Source organism: Canis lupus, chromosome 8 (genome assembly GCF_003254725.2).
Source record: "Canis lupus dingo isolate Sandy chromosome 8, ASM325472v2, whole genome shotgun sequence".
In the NCBI taxonomy this organism is placed as follows: Eukaryota; Metazoa; Chordata; class Mammalia; order Carnivora; family Canidae; genus Canis; species Canis lupus.
Window position 1 is genome coordinate 19,858,248 of NC_064250.1, and position 22,781 is coordinate 19,881,028.

At 34.1% G+C, this 22,781-nt stretch overlaps 1 long non-coding RNA gene across 2 annotated transcripts in view; it reads left to right on the forward strand.

The window, feature by feature from the left end:
* Positions 1 to 14,668, forward strand: part of LOC112657786 (uncharacterized) — a 151,514-nt gene extending 136,846 nt beyond the window's left edge. Inside the window, exons 9-11 of one of the 2 annotated variants that reach the window (XR_007412286.1) lie at positions 3,370 to 3,415; positions 3,816 to 3,944; positions 8,047 to 14,668. This is a non-coding gene — a long non-coding RNA (uncharacterized LOC112657786). The remainder of the gene's footprint in view (positions 1 to 3,369; positions 3,416 to 3,815; positions 3,945 to 8,046) is intronic. The other variant, XR_007412287.1, reaches the window with a different exon arrangement.
* The last annotated feature ends 8,113 nt before the right edge of the window (positions 14,669 to 22,781 follow it).

Here is a 22,781-nt window from a genome sequence, read left to right on the forward strand (position 1 = left end):
CTGATATGTGTGAAGGTGCATGGCAGCCTTTTTACCGTGGGTAAACTGTTCGACATACATAACAGATGGGGTCATAACTTCCCAATTCCATAAACATAGTCTCCACTCCTGGAGGCAGTAATGTATTAAGATGCTTTTTCAATGTGTTTATAGTAGGTGCATTGCTGGCATTTTACACGTTATTGAAGCTCAGGGCAGCAATAACTTGTAATGTAGTTTTCAACATAGCTTCAATGTGTTTTTAGGGGTGAGGTACAATAGATAAGAAATACCTCTGTAAATTATTCTTTCATTCTGTCACTTGGTTCAAGAGTGTTATGCCTGGCATTTCAGTGTGAATTTGTGATTGTTTGGCCATTATTATTTTGATATTTTGTCCTTTGTAGAACCATCCTGTCAGTGAGGTTTACAGTTACCTCTACTAAATGGTATCCCTCTATAGCACACTCAAATATTGTTCCCAAGATTGATAGCGGCCTGCTACTCTCGAAAATCCAGTTAACCTCACTGGAGACACAGTGTCCCCAAAAGACAAGAAAAAAAATATGACTCCAGTGGAAGATACAGGAAATATATTTCAGGAGGGAAATTTATATTTTAAAGTTTTTTCTGTGAGCATTATCTTGATGTATTGAGCAAACACGTATGTAAGATATCTAGCAAGTGCACTAGGACTTGGATACACATTAATTTCAGTGACTTTGTTATTCCAGTTTCTGAAACTTAATTTCAGGAAACAATGACGTAGTAACAAGAAAATAATTACCACTATGCAGGAGCTCAAAATTTATGGAGGAAAACCTCAGATTAAAGGATGGGAATATATTAATAAATACGTTATAGTGAATACCTAAGTGTAAGGTGACAGAGAAAATACTCAATTGTTTGAAATGTTGATGGGGGAAGTCAATGGATGGCAAAGCAAAGATATTATTGCTCTTGTTATTATTAACTGAAAATTTAGTTCTCAAAATTCTCCATGCCACCTCTACTCCTCCCTATTTTCTACACAAATAGTGTTACACATTCCATAGACAAGGAAATTGTATTTTCTTTTCCATAATATCTAATGTATTTTTGTTTTTTATTGCAGTCTTATAAATGATCTCGTGTACTAAATTTTATCCTACTGACAAAAAAAAAGAGTTTGCTTATTCACCATTTTATTCTTGTCCCCAAGATTTACTTCCATCTCAGTAACTATTAATGGATACCATAATTGCCCACAATAAAATATTAGTGTTATTTTTGGTTTTCTATGTTGTGATAAAACAGTTGAAGAAATGGCTATAAAAAACAGACTTTTGATATTATGCATCAGTTTCTTGTTTGCAAACTTCAATAATTTCCTAATGGGGATAACACTTCTCTTCATTACATTTGAAAAGAATTGATGGGATTAATGGATTGAAATGATGATGATGATGATGATGATGATGATGATGATGATTTTGTCTCACAGTACCAGTAATGGTTCTGTTTCTCTGGAGAACCCAAACTAATACAGTAAATATATGATAAAATCTGTATAGAGGTGCTACAGGGGATAGATAGATAGATAGATAGATAGATAGATAGTGGGAAATAGGAGTCAATTTTGGACATGTTTAATTTGAGATGTTACTAAACAGACAAGTGAAGTTATCAAAGAGGCATGTATATTTTGGAGAATCTTAGTAGACGTATGAATTAATATGTGGGATTAGTTGTACATCTATAGTAAAGACAAAAGATTGAGGCACTCTAATCGTAAAAAGTAGGGGTGAAAAACAGTAGAGTAGGAGGTATGCTAAGAGTATGTAAAATTCTGGAAACCAAGTGGGAAAAAAATGTTATCAAAGAGGTGATACTGATCATTTGTGCTGAATGCTGATTATTGGTCAAAAGGAATGTGTAATATGAGAGAGAAACATTGAATTTCACAATGTGAAGTTTATTGATGGCCCTGACAACATGAGTTTTAATTACATAATGAGGACAAAAGCCTAATTAGACTTTGGCTAAGCGAGAAAAGGGAGACTGTTTGCTATTGCTGCCATACAACGTGTGACAGACTGGTTGGCTTAAATAACAGAAATTAATTTATTCACAGTCTGTAGGCTGTATATCCAAGATCAAAATATCAGCAAGGTTGGCTTTATTCTTAGGCTGCTTTCCTTGGTTGGTAGAAGACCATCTTTTGTCTTTGCCTTCTTGTGGTCTATCCTTCCTGTGTCTGTTTCCTAATACCTTCCTCTTTTAAGGATTAGGGTCAACTGTAGTTAACTCATTTTAACTTAATTACCTCTTTGAAGATCATATCTTCTAATATAGTCACATTTTGAGATACTCTGGATTAGAACTTTGGTGAGAAATAAAATAGCCTATAGCACTCTGCTGTCTGGTTCTTCAAACTTCATGGCCTTAATGCAAAATATATTCACCCTATCCCAGCAGCCCCAAGGGTCTACACCTATTTCAACATTAAATCCAAATTAATTATCTCACATAAATATCCTCTAAATCAGCTACTGTTGAGAATAAAGATATAATTCATCCTGAAGCAAAGTTCCTTATCAGCTGTGAACCTGAGAAACCAGACAAGTTATCTCTTTATAAAATACAGTGTAGCACAAGTGTAAGACAGACATCACCATTCCCAAAAGGAGGTATTAGGGGAGGGGAAAGGACCACAGGTTCCAGCAAGTCTGAAAATTAGCAGGGAAAATTCCATATGATTCTAAGCCTTAAAATTAATTGTTGGGCTCAGTGTTCTTTCCTTTGTGTCCACCAGGGAGGTGGTACTAATTTATATGCCCATCAGTGTAGTGTCTCTTTCTCTTAATTACAGTAACATTGTTAGGTATTGGAGGTTGGGTGGCAGACACAACACAGCCTACAACAGGGATTGTAGATGGTACTTCTGAGGAGTATTAATTTTCAAAAGTCAACAAAGATATGAAACAGTAACGATGGGAAAAGATGACATTTGATGTAGAAGAAAGAGGAAGAAATTGCTACATTAATGTCCATAAGTACACTAGAGAAGATGGAAACATGTAAAAATGGAGGAATTTCTTGGTTTTAGGTGAAAATACATAGGAAACAGGCAGGTACAGATACTACTAGGGGTTCTGATGTGGGGTGGAAATATGTGGAAGTTCTCTTGTGAGCTTTCCTTTCTTTCAGCTAAATAGAAGAAAAGTAGAGCCAGGTAAAGTAGAGAGAAAAAGAAAACACACAATAGTAATTTAGGATAATTTTGTCATAATGTTATCCTAGGAGGAGCCATTCTGGTTTTAAGGGATTTTTGTTAGACATTTTTGATTTGTAAAACAAAAAAACTGAGAATGATGAGTTTTTTCTCGCTTTGACGTTTTTCTCCTACAGTATGGCAAAGCAAGAAAGGGGCAAGTGGAACCAGGATATTTGTAAGGTAATGACATTAATAATTAGCCTTGATATATTAAGCAGTGTAGGAATAGAGGAAAGATGTAAAGGTGACAAAGGAAAATGAAATGAAATAGAAGTGCTGGGAAGGTCAAGAGATTTTTGGAGTCCAGCTTCTCTAAAGAAGGGGCCTGAAAATAGAGGAAATGGTGATCAATGAATGTCACATTTTGGAAACTTAGATTTCAATACTGACTTGTGGCAATTTAGTGAAAGGGTATGTCTCTATTTGTAGCTGCTGCTGCATTTAATGCAGTTTAATGAATAGTTAGAATCATTTGAAGAGTTCATTATGTTTAGTTAAATTAGTATTCTATGCTACCTTATAAATTACCACAAACTAAATGGCTTAAAACAGCAGTCATTTTATTCAACCATTTCTGTAGGTCAGAAGGCTGGGAACTGCAAGCTGAACTCTTGCTTAGAATCTCATAAGACTGAAATCATGGTCCTGGTTGGCTGCATTCTCATCTGAAGGCTCAATAGGCAAGAATCCACTCAGCAATTGCTCTCAGGTTGTTGACTGATTTCATTTCATTGTAGCAGAGATTTTTTTGGCAGCTCTTTAATTTTTTAAAGTCAGCAATAGTCTACTTCAAATCTGGGACTTCTAGACCATCTTTTAAATGACTTTCCTGAATAGACTAAGGCTACCAGAATAATCTCCCTTTGATTAACTTAAAGTAAGTTCATTGGAGGTATTTAATTGCATGTAAAAATCAATCACTTGTGCCATATATTGATTAGAAGCAAATTCCAGGTTTTGCTTACCAACAAGATGAGGAGATTATAAAAGGCTGCTATTCATGACTGGGGTGGCAGTTAGTTTAGGCTCATGCAAAAGTGTGTACATTGAACTATGTATTATTTAAAGATGCTTTTTCAGTTTCATTTTCACCTATAGAGTTTTAACTGCATAGAGAATCACCCTGCTACAAATGTAAATTACAAGAAAATCGGGGATGAGAGTGGAAAATAACTTTTCACACATTGAATGTAGGTAGCATAGGTCATGGATTACATGAGAGAGTATCATGATGGAAGGGGAAATATGATACCTATGACTTCTAGCATTATTACCTAGAGAAAGTTTCTATCCATGTCATAGAAAATGTCAGAGGGGATCCAAACATGACCTAGTTGAGTTGGGAAGATAGGAAGATACTTGCAGAAATCAAATTGACTATAATTTTAAGGGCAGCACATAAGAAATAGAGGAGATTGATTGGTAGGTTGGTGGATAGATAGAATAGGAAACTGTAGGGAGGAAGGGAGGAGAGAAGAGGGTGTGCTAGAGAGACCACAGAAGGATTCTTTCAAGTAGTTGGCTGAGTATTGACCAGCCTTCCAAGGGGACCAGGGATGGAACTACTGGGAAGCAATGGGTAAAACAATTAATGAAGATCACGTAGGGTTGAGAACAATTGGCATTCTCATCATCCCAAATAAAAATACCTCTTAATACACAGAGCATCATATAGTGGCCAAAATGGTCATATCTTAGCTATAAGACTAAACTAACCCCAGTGATAAATCTGCTCTGAAGCTGTCCAAACTGAAATCGAGCATCAAAAGAAATAAAGTGAAGAAATGTAGATAAATTGTGACCTAGAATAAATTTCAATAATCTTTACAAAAATACATGAAAATTGAACATTAAACAAAATGATTTGCAAAACTGCCATACAGAAAAGATTACTAGGCATACAAAAAAGGTAGAAAAATAGAAAGTATTATCAAGAGACAAATCTATCATTAAAAACAGATGCAGAAAAATCAAAGCTGGAATCAGTAGACAAGGAGTTTAAAGGAACAATTATACATTTAATGTGTTCAAGGATTTAAAATAAAGCCTGAACATGAAGTGAAGAACAATTAAGTTACAAAAGACTCTGATGAAACTACTTGACATAAATTCAATATCTGAAATGTAAAAATAAAGTTAAAAAAATACTGCATGGGAGTAATAACAGACATGGAAGAAAAAGATCCATGAACTTGATGTAGCAATAAAACAATAGAGGAAAAGTCCTGGAGACAGAGACTGTAAATAAATGGATTATCATGTCCAGTGAGACAATATCAGGCTAACATTTTATTGGAGAGCATACAGATAGGTCTACATATTATTTAGAGATAATGGCCAATTTACTTCATGGGAAAATAAAAAATCAGCAAAACCATGCTGAATAAACAAAGCAGACCACACCAGAGCACATTTGAATAATAATAAAAAACCCTAAAAAAAAGTAATTGAGAGAAAATATCTAAATGGTAGCCAGCGGGGGAAATGACACTTCTGCATAGAACAAAGAATGCATATAGATTTGACAGAAGTTAAACTTGCCAGAACACAAAGAGGAATAACCTCATTAAAGTGCTGAAAGGAAAAAAAAAAAAAAAATAACAAAATAACAAAAAAAACTGTGAACCTGAAATTGAATATCAAGCAAAAAATACGCTTCAAATATGAAGACAGACTTTTTAGAGAAACCAAAGTTTACAAATTTCAGTGTTATCAGACCTTTGTGACAGAATTATGATGAAAGGAAGCATTTGTGAAAAATGAAAATGGCACTTGATAAAATTTTGCATCTAAATGAGGGTTTGGTAAAATTTAGCCTGCTGCCATATTTGACTTAGGATGTGTCTATCTGTCACTATTTCTTGAGAAGCCTGAGAGGTCAGAATGTTTTACATTGTTAATTTTTTTTTTAAAGAATAAGCATATTGGACAGAAACTATGTAGAGCCAGTAAAGCCTAAACAATTTATTGTCTGTCTTTTTACAGAAAATGTAAAACTTTCAATCTAAATAATGAATATCACAGATGACAAACATAGCAGCATAAGTGACACACAAATGTTTTTCAAAATATTATGAAAAATAATGACAACAAAAAATGATAACAATGGCTGTTTAGGTAGGAATAAAATGTATGACAATAAAAATAAAATATCTTATTGAATGATCTTAATCTATATGAAAGGTAGTATAATTGGTGGTAGATGGTGATAAGTTAAAGATGCATATTGTGAAACCGAGGACAAACATATTAAATAAAAAGCTAGTAAGTCAATAGCAAGGATAGGAAATATTATACTCAGTTAATCTAAAATAATACGGTTAAAAAGAGGAAAACAGGGATGGTCAAAATGGATGATGTTCTGTGGGAGATTTAGGCTTCCAGTTACTGAATGGATATGTCACAGAGCTGAAAGATAGAGCATGGGGAATATACTTAATGACACTGTGATTGGGTTGTATGGTGGCAGACGGTACCCTACACCTCTTTGTGTTGAGCATAGCCTAAGTATTAAAGTTGAATCACTATGTTGTACACTTGAAATGAATGTAACATTGTATGTCAACTATAAGCAAAAAAATTGAAAGGCAAAATGAAGAAAAATTGACACAGATAAGCAAGATTTTAGCAAAATTGTATCAATAATCTCATTAAATATATGGTCCAAAAGTTGTAATTAAAATGTAGAGATTATCAGACTGTAATAAGATGCAGATTCCTTTTCTCTTTAAAAGAAATTCACTTTAAATACACAGATACGGATTAAAGTGCAATAATGAAAAAGGTCCTTATGCAAATGCTAATTAGAAGAAAACTGGGGGCTGCCTGAGTGGTTCAGTAGTTAAACAACTATCTGACTCTTGGTTTCAGCTTAGGTCATGATCTCATGGGTTGTGAGACTGAGACTCACATCCAGCTACATGCACGGCCAGGTTCTCTTTCTCTGCCTCCCACTCATGCTCTCTCTCTTTCTTAATCTTAAAAAAGTTGCAAGTAGCTTTTACTCACAGGTATGATGGAGTAACAGGAATCCGATTTATTGCCCTTCTGTAAACAACGATGATACATATAGGAAATAACTAGACTAAATATAGGAAATAACAGTTTTCAGACACTAGAACACAGGCAAGGTAAGAAAACAATCTCTGACAGAAAGGAACAAAATGAGGTAAATTGTATGATTTTCCCTACTCTTCCGTTTTCAGGCTCTAGTAAAAGGAATAGGGCTATATATGGAGCTATCTGATACCACCACATTGAGAATTCACAGTTCCGATTTCAGGGATGCCAAAGCAAATACAATTTATGGGGCCAAGCACTGGAGAGGAAGGTGTGCAGGGAGGAAGAGCTAGAGACTAGCAGGATTGGCAGGGAGTCTCTCAAGGCTTTGATTGTATATGTTGGTAATAAAACACTGGGAAAGCAAGGAAATAAAAACTGAAAAGGGTAAGTCAAACAATTTCTAGAGATCATGTAAAGCTTGAATAGTCCACTTTTTAAAGAACCATAGTGAACAGACCTCTTTATACATGGGAAATGGAGGAGAATTCATAGAATGGAATTAGCTCAGTATTAAAGCCAAGTTAGTCCTGGTACCACACTAACAGATTGTTTAGAAAATAAAAGGAAAATAAAAACCAGGAAGAATATGCCTATTACCTGAAAAAGTCCAGAGAAATAGGCACAAATGGGAATGCCATTAGGGATGTATGCCAGAGACTGAAAGGCCAGAAAAAGAGGAAGGAATATTTTTTCATGTTTCCATCCTTTACCTAACCACATTCTCCTACCAATTTTCTTCCCCTCTCTAGGCCTGATTTTTATCTTTTTCAGCAGCAGCAGATGTTGATTCCAGCAGAATTTTAGAGTTTTCCACAACACTCTACAAAACATCATGTCTTGCCTCAGAAGCAACTGTATCAGCCAGCCAGAGAAACTTGGTTACGAATCAAATTGTACAAGCACATGGACCCAAGTTTGTAAGATGACCATCTATAAGACACTATTTGCTTCTCCAGAAAATTAATGACAAGGAGGATGAAAATTGAAGGCCATGGAATCAAAGAAACGGGAGCTGTAACTCAAGAGCTGGTGGATTATCAATCAAAAAAAAAAAAAAGAGAGAGAGTTGTTGATAATTAGGGAAATGTGAGGCTAGACTATCTATTAGGTAATATTAAGAGATTTTAATGACAAAATTTTTAGATGTGAAAGTGGTATGGTTTATATAACAATTGTCAACATGATACATGCTTCAGGTATTTATGAGTGAGATAATCTGGTATGTTAGTTTTGCTGAGAGGATTAAACTTTAAAGGGATAATTATATACCAAAATTGTTAATAATTGTTAAACCTGACTAATAGGTACCTGGGTTCATTTTATAACTTTCTACTTTGTATTTGCCAATAACCTCCCAAACAAAACATCATGGAGAGAGATGCTGGAATAACATACTCTTCTTTTTCTAAAATTTAAATTTCACCTCACTCTAACTTTGTTAATGTTGTTATTTAAAGGGGCCTTGCAGTTTAAACCCTCTTGATACATCCTCTATAAAATTATCAAGTTTTCCTCCTAAGTATCGTAAGCACACTGTGTTGTTTTAGAGAAAGTTTTGCAAACTGCTGTTTGAGCCAGGTCAGGCTAATTTCTATAAACAGCTGTGCTGAAGTCTCAGTAGCTAAACAGTTTTATCCCTTGTTTGACTCACCATGGAAAGCAAGTTGGTGTTGGTGATGAGGGATTATACATGGATCTTAATATACTTAGACTGTTTGCTTCCATTTGGCAGAGAGACAAGTGTGGAGAGGTTGTGAGGGATCAGAAGGGAAGTTTTAGAGGCGAGGCTGGCACATGGCATAGCATATATCACTCCTGCCCACATTCTAGTCACCACAAATCAGTCTTATGGTCCCACCCAACTGTGAGGGAGGCTAGAAAATTTAAATTCCTGTGTGTTAAAATCAACTAAGAGATTTACTGAATCTAAAATATTTTCTTTACCACAATAGACATTTGGTTTAATAAATACTTTCATATGTTTACACTTATAAACAACCCATTTAATTTAATTTAATTTAAGCTATCAAAAGATAAACTGTCATAACAGGAGTATGAATGGAAAGCTTAATTCCTGAATTTGATTGGCAGTAAATGCTTTTGAGCCATATGCCAGGATTAATATCCACCATTCATCAAAGATGTATTGAGTGCCTAACATAAGGTACTATACCAGGCACTAGGGATGCTGGTCAGGGATCTTGCAAGCCAGGATCTGCTACTCTATGAAGGAGAATTAAGAAAGAATGTAGGTAATCACTACACATCCTGCAAAGAAAATGCCATCTCTAAATGGAACCAAACTAATAAGAAATGAGAAGGTAAATGTGTTAGCCAAATGAAACGGAGGTTTGTTTTAATGTGTGCTCTCAAGCTCCCAGCTAAAGGAGTGGCACGTGTAAAGATTTGGATGTTGGCAGAGCATCTGGACATTTGACAAACTATGAGAACTTAATGTTTCCTGAGTCTAGGGTAGAAAGAAGAAAAAAAAAAAAAAGGTACAATGTGAAAGGAAGTAAATCCATCTGGCTAACTATTTTATTAGGTGAAGGAGTTTGGACTTCAAACTGATATCAATGAAGTGCAAACCTAATTCAGTTATACATAATATTGGCTGCTTTGTAAAATTTAAATTTATTTAATAGAATCTCTAATTTTATTGAAGCTGTATCAAAAGGGTGCTATAATTTAAAATCTTTCAATAGCATTCTATTAAACATCACATTTTTCTCATAAGTTGGGCCTTATTTTCTTAGAGAAAATATAGATAGGATAGAAAGTTTACCTATTTCCAATAAGTTCATAAAGATTAGGACTCTATTCTTAAAGGACGATGTGATATGGCATATTTTTAAGGAAGAGTGATGCTATAAAAGTCAATTCAGCTTCTCTGAAAGAAGTAAATACTAAACTTTTACTAGTGTTTTTCTTCTAAACTTTTCTGTTAAGAATGACACTAATACGGTAAAAGAAAATATAATTTTATATGAAGTAGGTTTTTATAACTCAGGTCATGTATGTAATGATTTTCTATTAGATTAAGAAATTCTGTTTTATGAACCTTTTGGATTTTTAACACTCCTTTGTAACAATGGCACATTTACTTTTCCTGTATTTTCTTACATGCAAAGAAATGTCATCTACATATACTTATGCACATATAAATAGAAATACACATTTAGGCTTTTTTTTTTAAATAAAGCTTTTACTTATTTATTCATGAGAGACACAGAGGCAGAGACATAAGCAGAGGGAGAAGCAGACTCCCCATGAGGAACCCGATGCGGAACTCGATCCCAGGATCCCGGGATCACAACCTGAGCAAAAGGCAGATGCTCAACCACCAAGCCACCCAGATGCCCCCATTTGGGCTTTTTTATTTCATATTTTTAAATGCTATAGTATAATGTATTAAATGTGGCTTAGGTTGTCACTAATACCACTTGATATATATGAATATATATTTGAGATAAATAGTAATAAAGATTTAATATAACTAGAAAATAGAAAATTGTATTTATTATATGTAGTAAAATGTTTAATTTTGACTTACTTGAATGTATGATTATTACTAATTATTCTCAAGTGCAAGTAGTCTTAAATACACAGAAAATATTTCCAAAATTTAGTATCATATTGCAGTAGGGACATAAGTAGGTTGTCTTTTTGAATGATACTGAATATTTCTTTCTAATAAAGCTTTCAGACATTTGAGAATAAAATGTAAGTGCTAAAATATGCAAATACAATTTATAGTGTGTTTTTATTGTTAGCTTCTGATTACTTTTAGAAAGTATGTCTCAGGGCACCTGGGGGGCTCAGTCGGTTAAGCATCTGACTCTTGATTTCGGTTCAGGTCATGGGCTCAGGATCATGAGATCAAGTCCTACTTTGGGCTCTGTGCTGGGTATGGAGCCTCCTTAGGATTCTGTCTCTCCATCTGCCACCTCCCCTCAAGGAAAAGGATGTTTCATAAAAAGTATAATTATGGAAATCAGAAAAGCTAAAATTAAACTTGTTTTTTGTCTTATTAGATACTCATAATAAAATTACTGCATGTAATGGGTACATATAATATGTACAGTATACATGCATACATAAACATGTATATTTACCCAAAGGCAAACTATACATCACTGATTTATAACCAATTTCTTTAAGCCTCTAGTGGCACTATCACAAAAATAATTTTCAAGACAAATATTAATCTACTTCATTTTATTGATAGTATAGGATTCCATTTCATAAGGATGACTAATATCATTACTCACATTTAGATAATAACCGAGTAGTCAAGCTTCACTCTTTGCCCCTCTATCTCTTTTCCATTTTTTTTAAAGGTTTTATTTATTTATTCATGAGAGACAGAGAGAGAGAGATTGAGAGAGAGAGAGAGGAAAGACATAGGCAGAGGGAGAAGCAGGTTCCATGCAGAGAGCCCGATGTGGGACTCAATCCCGGGTCTCCAAGATCTCACCCCGGGCCTAAGTCAGGCGCTAAACCGCTAAGCCACCCAGGGATCCCCTCTTTTCCAAAATTAACACATGTGCATATTCAAATGCAGGTTTTTAACTACTTTTCTATTGTCTACTAAATAAAATTCAGAATTGGGATCTTGCCAATAAAGTATAAAAAGGGCAGTTGATGTATGTTTATATTATTGTAGCTCAGTTTCACTTTATTGTGTGCTTAGTATGTTCTGGGATGAAAGATGTTGTGGTCTTTATTTTAAATAAATTGGAATTTTAGATAAGTGATTTGAGCAAGGATACTTGTTGCAGATCTTTGAGGTCACATTCTGAAATAACCATTTCACATTCATAGGCATATTAAATACTGTGTACTTGATACACACTGAATTCAGATATCAGCATTTCAAGGAATCACTGGTAATTTTTTTTTTTTTAATCAGTGAGATTAATAGAGTATTCTCTACACTGCTCAAACTCCTTTTGGTGACCTATGAAATCTACTTGGAATGTCATTTATTACTTGACCTTGATTATTGAACTCTTAACCTTTACATCTGGAAGTGGTTAAAATGATATAAAATACATGTCTTATATAGGCTCCATTTTCATCTAATGTATGCTAGAATGCTTAGATTGTATGTAACATTGCCATGGCACATGTGACAAAAGTTGGCTTGGCCTGATTCCAAGGTGTACAGACAAAACTCAAGCTCTTCAAATACATTCTGTGACTTTCACATGAGAACACATAAAAAAAGTAAAAAAAAAAAAAAAAAATTTCTGGTAATATGATTTACTTGATTACATTGGAGATTGGTTTCTCTCCCCTAACCTAAATATTTCCCGTCCTCATGAGTGTGCTTCTGCCAATTCCATTCTTCTCTGCTACAATTAGTGTTCTGTGCGCTAAGGCAATGAGAGTTGCATTTCAAACTCGCCATTGGGGAGATAAATCATTTCTTGTCTGGAATCTGAGTTGAAATCAGATTGCTTTTTTTGTTGTGCCATCTCCTTTCTTGTCATTAAACTCCCCTTTAGCAGTAACACATCGAGGAGTAAGTTTAATACTTCCTGTCCAAGGAAATGAAAATTAAAGTCATTATAACCCCTGTTTTGCAAATAAAGAAACTGATATTCAGAACAATCAAAGAACTTTTCTCCCCTAAGGCAAAACAGCAAGGAAATGATAGATTATAACCCAGGAATTCTATTCAAAGTCCAGTTCTTTTTCTGCTACCAAAAAAAAAAAAAAAAATGACCCTGTCTAGCATCCACTTTTCATTATTGAACACTGGGGACAAAACAGATCCTCCTTCTTAAAGACTTAATGTCAACTGAATTTCAGGGATTAATGTTTCTCTTATTCAGAGGAAATTAAAGAGGCCCTTGGCTTCGGGCTCAGTGATTTCTTCAGATTCGCTTTCAAATATGATTCTCACTTTAGTAGTTAGACTAAGGCCTAATTTCTTGGGAACAAACCCCTGAGCCTGGTCCCAATTCTAGTAATGACACTAGAATATTTAGATTTATTAAATTATCTTTTACATTTAATACATGTGCTAGGATAAATGTCATGCAACAATTATGATACATGATAAGATCTAAAAGGAGAGTATAAAAATGTTATCAATTACAAATATATTAATAGTATTATACTTTCTAGGTTCCTAAATTCCTTAATGCTATTTATTTATTTGTTTATTTGTTTATTTATTTTTAAATATTTTATTTATTTATTCATGACAGACACAGAGAGAGAGAGAGAGAGAGAGAGAGAGAGAATGAGGCAGAGACACAGGCAGAGGGAGAAGCAGGCTCCATGCAGGGAGCCTGATGTGGGACTTGACCCTGGGTCTCCAGGATCACTCCCCGGGCTGAAGGCGGTGCTAAACTGCTGGGCCACTGGGGCTGCCCCCTTAATGCTTTTTAAACCGCTTTGCTGCTATGCTCTTACCATCCATGCATTCACTGAATGAACAAACATTAATGGAGTGTTTGGAATTTTGACATTGAAAGGCAGACCCTACTCAAAGGAAATGGGAGGGGTCTCAATACCTACTTACCCTTCAAACACCTATGCCCTACCTACTCATCAAAAATGCTAGCCATAAAGGTGAGGCTGCTTCATTTTTACTTTTCTGCCTGATATTTTCTGGGACATGAGAGATTTTTTTTTTTTTTTTAACTGGGGCTCCTCTGGAATGGCACATTCTGCAATTCTGAAACTTTGTCTCATTGCTAAAGGAGCTTTGTTTTGTTTAAGAGACAGACCAACCCAAATGTCTAACTTTTATAAATTTGTTCTTTTGGCATATGCTCAACTACATAACTATATTATACAAATTTACTAGTATCTTTCAACCCAGTTAAAATGGCAGAGATCAAGTAACAGTACTTTTGATTTCAAGCAATTGTCATCTAAATCAAAGGAAAAAGGTTTAGGGGCACCTGAGTGGTTTAGTTAGTTAAGCATCAGAACCTTGATTTCAGCTCAGGATGTGATGTCAGAGTTGTGAAGTGGAGCCTGCTTAAGATTCTCTCTCTCCCTCTGCTCCTCCCCACCCTTTCTCCCTCTTAAAACATACAGAACCTCCCCCCCCCCGCCCCCCGCCGCAACACACACACACACAGGGAAAGGTCCAATGTTGTGCTAAGGTGTTTGCGGATTGCCCCAAAAGTTCATGGTGATTAAAATAATCAACTCGCTGATGAGGTTATTTAAAATATTTTAGACTGGGACCCCTGGGTGGCTTAGCAGTTAAGTGTTTACCTTCAGCCCAGGGGGTGATCCTAGAGACCTGGGATTGAGTCCTGCAATGGGCTTTCTGCATGGATCCTGCCTCTCTCTCTCTGTCTCTGCCCATGTCTCTGCTCCTCTCTCTCTCTCTGTGTGTCTCTCATGAATAAATAAATAAAATCTTAAAAAATAAAAAAATAAAAAAATAAAATATTTTAGACTGATGAAACCATAAAGACAATAAACCATTAAAATTAGGACATGGTATAAGTCTAATACAGCCACATCCTACCAGCTTTGTTAAAAAGGAATCTTAGAACTTTGTCTATCTGTGATCTTCATATATATAAGGAAAACAGAGAAAAATACATATTTAAATTTAGAATATATCAGTGACTACATTTCCATTCCTGGGTTTTCTCTGTGTCATCTCTTAACCTCTATGTGTCTTCCATTTGTGAAATGACAATAGCCACCTCCTACATCACAAAGAGGTTGATGAGATATAGAAGAAATATTTTAGCTATGTAGAAAATGTGCCAAGGCATCCTGCATTCGTGACCATGACCTTTGCCTGGGACCCTTAAATCCTTTTGTATCCTCACTGAGAATTAATATCCAATAAAAGATGACTAGGGAAAAAAGTGCCAAGAAAGGGTACTTTTGGAAAAAAAAATCTTTAAAAAGTGTCATTTCTTATAGAATCATCAAAAGGCTCCTTTAGTGAAAATATGAAATTTTTGAGAAAATCCTTAAGATAAAGCTAGAAGAATATTTTACAATGTTTATATTTTATTTAAAATATTATTATTGACATTAATAAGTCAATGTCAACTCAAAGTTTTAAATACAACTGTTTTTATTCTTTGAGTATTATACAAAATCATTTGAAAGTAGAAAATATCTGAATGAAGGCTTGAAAGAGTGAATTAGTAAAGAATGATGAGATAGATGGAGGAGCAATGATGATTGTTACTTAAAGTAACCAGTCCAGGGGTGCCTGGGTGGCTCAGTGGTTGAGCGACTGCCTTTGGCTCAGTCTGTGATCCCAGGATCCTGGGATCAGATCCTGGGATCTGAACTTTGTACAAACTTTGTACCTCTTGTTCCACAAGAGGCTCCCCACAGGTGTCTCTCATGAAGGAATTAGTAAAATCTTTAAAAATAAAAAATAAAATAATAATAATTAACCAGTCCAAATGACTCACCACAATGAGGGTGTGCCCTGAGGTGGGGGGGACAACTATGTGGACCATGGAAATGCCCTTTATGCTTAAAGTGCAGGCAGCTCTCCTGTGGATCTTTTGATAGACATGGCATTTTACACCTCACAGATGACTGCCAACCATTCTTCACATGTGAATATTGAGAAATTTCAGCTTACTTAGCAGAGAGCACAGTCACTAAGGGTTTTGATGGAAGGAGTTGAACCTCAGCAGCATCTTGTAAAGATGATGAAGCCTTTGAAGTGAAGAGGTCCTGGAAGAAAGAGCTGAGGTTCTACAAATCTAAAGGGATCAAATGAGACAAAATGAAAATACATTTATATGCCCGCTGGTGAATTCCTGGGACTTGTGGGATGTGTTTGTAGTTTTGTAACTTATAATGTTACCAGTGGAAGATTGTTGTAAATTGTGGAGAAAGCTTTATTAGTGTAAGAAAACATTGTTCATAATTGATACATAAAAAGAAATGAGCAAATTAAAATATATATATATACATATATATATATATATATATGATATTTAGTGAGCAGAATGATGGATTTAGTGTTCATTTATTTGGGAAATGTTCATGCAGCTCTATGTGTCAGACATTGAGCTAAGTCTTTGAGAGTCCTCAATGAGTTCAGAGTTTCAGAGGAAAAGGCCTACTGAAAGCTAAGATCATGTGATAATGACCATAACAGATGTATGTAATTACACTAATTAGTGTTACAGAAGAAAGAAAAGTTTCCAAAAGACTTTAGGAAGTAGGCAAAAACTTCAAGACTACTGCAAAGTTTGGTATTTTTAGATGGTAAAGTATAGGAAACCCAGGGATGAGATCAGAGAGGCAGAGTGAACTATTATCTTGATTACTGTTCTTGTATGCTTTCGTTGCTAGGTTTTTGGGAGCCATTAAACGATCAGACTGGTGTTTTGGAGTGATACTAAATCCAGAATTAAGACAAGAAACTTGTATTACTTTGTTATTGCTGCTGTTATATATTATTAGTAATATATACACTATAATAAATTACTGAATTTAGTGGCTTAAAACAACATAAATGTATTTTTATAACAGTTCTGTAAGTCAGAAGTCCAATATCTTTTTCACTGGCCCCAAATCAAGCTGTAGGCTCCTTCTGTGATCCCTCTGGGGAGACTTCATTTCAGCTTCTAGTGGCCACCTGTTTTTCTTGGCTGGTGTCCCCTTCCTCTGTCTTTAAAGTACATCACTCCAATCTCTGCCCATATCACATTCTCCTGTTCTCTGATAAATCTCCCACTGCCATCGTCTTATATAGATACTTGTGATTAAATTTTTAGCATATCCAGATATTTTGGGATTACTTCCTACTGTCAAAATCTTTCAATTAATCATGTTTGCAAAATCCATTTTGCAAATGAGCTAGCACAGGGGCCAGGGATTAGGACTTGGACATCTTTTGGGTCCATTATTTAGGCTATCACAAAGCCTATGTTCAATTATAGGGAACCTCCTCCATATATTCTATCACATACATGAATATACACACATAGACTCCAAAAAAACATGGCATAAAAACCAAGGAAACAAAAACTCACTAGCACAAGAGCCTGCACTAAGTCAATGGCCATGAGGTGGATTTGGTAAATGGTTGGGTATGCACAGTATGGAAATCAGAAAATTAGAATTAAAATCAAGATTTATGGCTTGTATAAGATGCATGGTAGTATGATTAACCAAAATGAGAAATTTTGGTTAATAGACCTAGATGTGTTTATCACAAAAATCTATAGTTTAGCTCAGCATTCAATCAACTTCTGTTTTACAGATCTGTAGCCATTTCTTTTAAAATCAGTTCCCATAAAGTGTGTGTATTGAATGATCGCTCCCACCATGACCACTCCATTCCATACTAGAATGATAAAGGAAATATTTCTTTCTGCTCTGTCGGCATGGAATATATTTCTGTGTTGTGAAAGGGTAGTGATTAATTTCAGATCAATGTATTTCAACAATGTGAATGTTCTCAATGTTAGTACAAACTTTGTACCATAAAATACTTAAGGATTTTCACTGTGCTGTTTTAATTATTACTGTTTTAAATTTTTATATGCTGCTGCTTCATATTTTTTAAAAGACCAAGGCATAAGATGAATCGCTGCCATTTCAAAAACAAATCTAATCATTCCACTGTGGAAAACTAATACCAAATTTAATGTACACTTTCTTGAATTCAGTCTTCCACAAACATCACTTTGATTCATATTTTAGTCTGGTAAAAAATACCAGAGTTAAACCTAAGTTTATAAATAATTGGATATTAGAGTTTCAATTCTATCAAAAGTAATCACTTCAAAGAACAGTAGATATAGTGTAATTTCTGAAAATAGAAACCAAATATTTCCTCTTACATATGGTTTAATGTGAATTATTTATATATAATTGTTTTTTGTCTTTTTATAATTTAGAGATTCATTTAAATCTTAGACAATCATTTTCTATAAAAAATCTAAGAAGGAAAATAATCTTCATAATCTCAAATTTCAAAAACACCAAAAAACGAATCAAAGTACAGATTATAGAAATGAAAAACTCCCATGTTTTTATTTGCCCCTGAGAATGTCCCTATTTCCTACCTGTGTGATAGTACTCAATTAACATCTAAGTAGAGTTATAAGGATCCAAGAGTTCTGCATAGCTAACTTCTGTATTTTATACACTCTAATTTAAGGCATGTGTTTCAGCCCACTATTGACAGTAGAAGAGAACATTTAAAACCAGTAGCTACTGGAAATAGAATGACAAACATACCACTACTTTTTTTGGCAGAAATCTTTTAAACTGTAATTTGGCCTCCTCAATAGTTTTATGTCTAAGGAATGATTGTTGGAATGTATTATCTCCTATGAATTTGACTATTTTAAATACCTCAGTTAAATCATGTTGTATTTGTCCTGCATTTGACTTATTTCACTTAAAATGAGTGAAACTGGAGAATATGTTGCTATCACATATGTCCTTGTTTCCATCTTTTTTGAAACTGAATAATAGTCTATTGAATGTACATTCAACATTTTTATCGGTTTACCCGTCCATGGACATTTAAATTGTTTCCACATTGAATACTTTGAATAAAACTTCATGGGAATGCAAATATCTTCTTAAGATGGAGATTTTAGTTCTTTTTTTAAAATAAATAATCAGAAGTGGGATTTCTGAATCATATGGTACTTACATTTTTTATTTTTTTAAGGAAACTCCATACTGTTTTCCATAGTGGCTGCACCAACTTACATTTCCACCAATAGTGTACAAAAATTCCTTTTTCTCACATTTTCACCAACATCAGTTGACTTATATTTTGATAGCCACTATCACACATGTGAGGTGATACCTCACTGTGATTTTGATTTTCCATGACAATTAGTGATGCAGAACATCTGTTCGTGCATTTTTTGACAATGTGCATGTCTTTGGAGAGCTATTTAACTCTTATGTCAAATTTTAATCAAGTTGTTCTTCCTTATCTCTGGAAGTTACTTAGGTATTTGGATATTAACCACTTACCAAAAATAGGCTTTGCAAGTATTTTCTCAGATTCTATAGTTAACCATTTTCTCTGTTAAATATTTCCTTTGATGTGCATGTACTTTTTAGTTTGATGCAGTTCCATTTGTCCATTTTTGCTATTGTTTCCTCTGCTTTGGCATGTTATCTAAGAAATCATAAGGAAAAATATTCATGGAATTGTTTTCTTCTAGTATCTTACAGTTTGCACTATTACATTTAAATCTTTCATCTGCCTTGAGTTGATTTTTGTGTATAGCATGAGATTAAGGTTGAATCTCTATCTTGCATCTGAATATTTAGTTTTCCTAAAACCATTTGATGAAGAAATTACCCCCTTACTATTTTATACACTTGACATCCTAGCTGAAGATCAATTGGCAATATTTATGTGGATTTATTTCTTGCCTCTCTATTCTGTTCCATTCATATATATGTTTGTTTTTACACCATTACCACACAGCTTTAATTACTATAATTTGGTAGTATATTCTGATATCAGGAAGCGTGGTGTCTCTAGCTTTTTTGTTTTGTTTTGTTTTGTTTTGTTTTGTTTTGTTTTTCTCAAACTGACCTATTATGGTCATTTGTGGTGTGATACAAATTTTGGAAATTTTTTTTCTGTAAAAGTCATTCAGTTTTGGTAGTTTGTATATTTCTAGGAATTTATTTCTTCTAGATTATCTAATTTGTCCAAGTCTAATTGTTTATAGTAGTCTTTCATGATCCTTTTTTTTTTCTTGTGTTTTCAGTTGTAATGTGTCCTCTTTTATTTTTGATTTTGTTCCTTTTTTTCTCTTAGTCTATCTAAGGATTAGTCAATTCAGTTTCCAAAACTTCACTTTAGGTTCATTGATTTTTTAATTTTTTTTTCTAAATTTCATTTATTTTTACTATATTATTCCCTTTTTCCTAGCTTTGGTCTTAGTTTGTTCTTCTGTTTCTAATTTGTTCCTGAGTAAAATTAGGTTGTCAAGATCTGTCTTCTCTTTTATTTTTTTTTTTTTTTTTTTTTTTTTTAATTTTTATTTATTTATGATAGTCACAGAGAGAGAGAGAGAGAGAGAGGCAGAGACACAGGCAGAGGGAGAAGCAGGCTCCAAGCACCGGGAGCCTGATGTGGGATTCGATCCTGGGTCTCCAGGATCGCGCCCTGGGCCAAAGGCAGGCGCCAAACCGCTGCGCCACCCAGGGATCCCATGTCTTCTCTTTTAATGTAAGCATTATGTCTATAAAATTCCTTTTTAACACTGCTTTTGCTGTATCCTAATTTGGTATGTTATATATTTGACTGTTTTCATTTGTCTGATATTTATTAATTGACTTTTAATTCAATCCTTGTCTCAGTGTTGAAAAATTTTAAGAAGTCACAAACATGTCACAATTAACAATTTTACTTTTGCTATTGATTTCTAGTTTATTTCATTGTGATTATAAAAGATACTAGGTATGATTACAGTCTTCTTAAATTTGTTAAAATTTGTTTTGCAACCTGACATATAACTTGTTTTGGATTTCCTGTGAGCTTGAGAGGAAGATGTATTCTGTTGCTGGGTGGAGTGCTCTGAATGGTCTCCTGGGTCCAATTCATCTGTAGTGTTGTTCAGGTTCTGTTTCCATATTGACTTTCCTGTCTGAGTGCTCTATCCATTATTGAAAATGAGATTTTAAAATCTGTTATTTCCTCTATTCTTCCTTTAGTTTTTTTAGTATTTGCTTTATATGTTATGTGATGTTTATGTAGGTTTGTATGACTACATTTGTAATGTTGTAATATGGCATTATTATATTTATAATTGTTACATCTCCCAAGTAAATTGACCCTTTTATTATTCTGTAAAATCCTTCTTTGTCTCTTGTGATAGTTTTTGATGTAAAGCCTATCTTTTTTTTTTTTTTTTTTTTGTAAAGCCTATCTTTACTGATATAAATACAGCTATCTCTCCTTTTTTGATTACCATTCCCATGGAATATCTTTTTTTCCATCTCTTCACTTACAGCCTATATGTGTCCCTAAATCTGAACTAAGTCTCTTGTAGGCAGAATATAGTTGTATCTTTGCATTTTTAAATCCCCTTTAGTCACTCTGTCTTGCAGGGAGATTAACCCATTTTCATTTAAAGTAATTACTGATGGGAAGAATTTACTCTTACCATATTATTGTCTCCTGTATGTCCTGTTGTTCTTTTGTCTCTTCTTGATTGCTTTCTTAATATTTCATTGATTTTTTGGTATCAATATGGCTTATTTTTTTTTTACTTTTATTTGTTTTCTACATGTATTTTTTGGGGGGGTTATCAAGGTTTGCCAAAAATATAGTTACAACTTAAAATATACTATTGTAACAACTTTAGTAGCATCCAGCAACTACACTTTTACTTAGCTCCTCACTTCATCTCCCACTTCATGATTTTGATATCACAGTTTGTATCTTTTTATATTTATCAACTAACATACTTTTATAAATAATTATTTTAATATTCATCTTTTAACTTTTACTAGAATTAAACTTTTGAATTAACTTTTAATTAAACTTTTTAATTCTAGTAATTTAATTCTAGTTTAATTCCTGAGAGCTTTCTTAAGTAATTTTTGTAAATCAAGTCGGGTGGCAATGAACTACCTAGAATGTGTTATTTGTATGAAAAAGATTTTCTCTATTTTTGAGGGATTGGTTTGCTCAGAATGGTATTCATGGTTGGCAGGTTTGTGTTTTGTTTTTCTTCTTCTATACTTCAAAGATTCTGCTGAAAAATCTGCTTATAGGAGTTAAGGAAATTCTCTTGCTGCTTTTAAAATTCTCTTTGTCTTTGACTTTTAACAATTTACTTATAGCATGGCTTGGTGTGGATTTCTTTGAATTCGTTGCATTTAATATCCATTTGGCTTCCCGGATGTGACTGTCCTTTTCTTTCCTCAGATTTGAGAAGCTTTTTGGCAATTTTTATTTTATTACTCAAAAAGATTTTATTTATTTAAAAGAGAGAGAGCACATGAGTAGGGGGAGGGATGGAGAGAGGGGGAAAGAGAGAATCTCAAGCAGTGTCTGTACTGAGTGTGGAGCCCAATGGGCCTGATCTCATGAACCTTAGATCATGACCTGAGCCAAAATCGAGAGTCAGATGCCCTAGTGCTCCTGGTATTTTTTTTTTATTTTAATTTTTTCTGTCCAATTTTCATATAATGGGGATTCCTTTATGTGTATATTGTCCACTTGATAGTGTCACATAACTTTCTTAAGCTTTCCACACTAATTTTAAGTGTTTTTTTCTTTTTTATTCCTGTGACAGGATAATTTTCATTGACCCATCATCAAGTTTACTAATCTTTGCTTCTGATTGACCTAGTTTGTTGTTAAATATCTCATGATATTTTCAGTTCTGTCTTGTGTTCAGCTTTTGGACTTTGGTACTTTTTAATATTTTCTGTTCCTGTTGAAATTCTCATGTTGTTCATGCATTATTATCCTGACTTTGGTGAGCATTTTTATAATAGTTATTTTTCTCTGTCAAGTAAG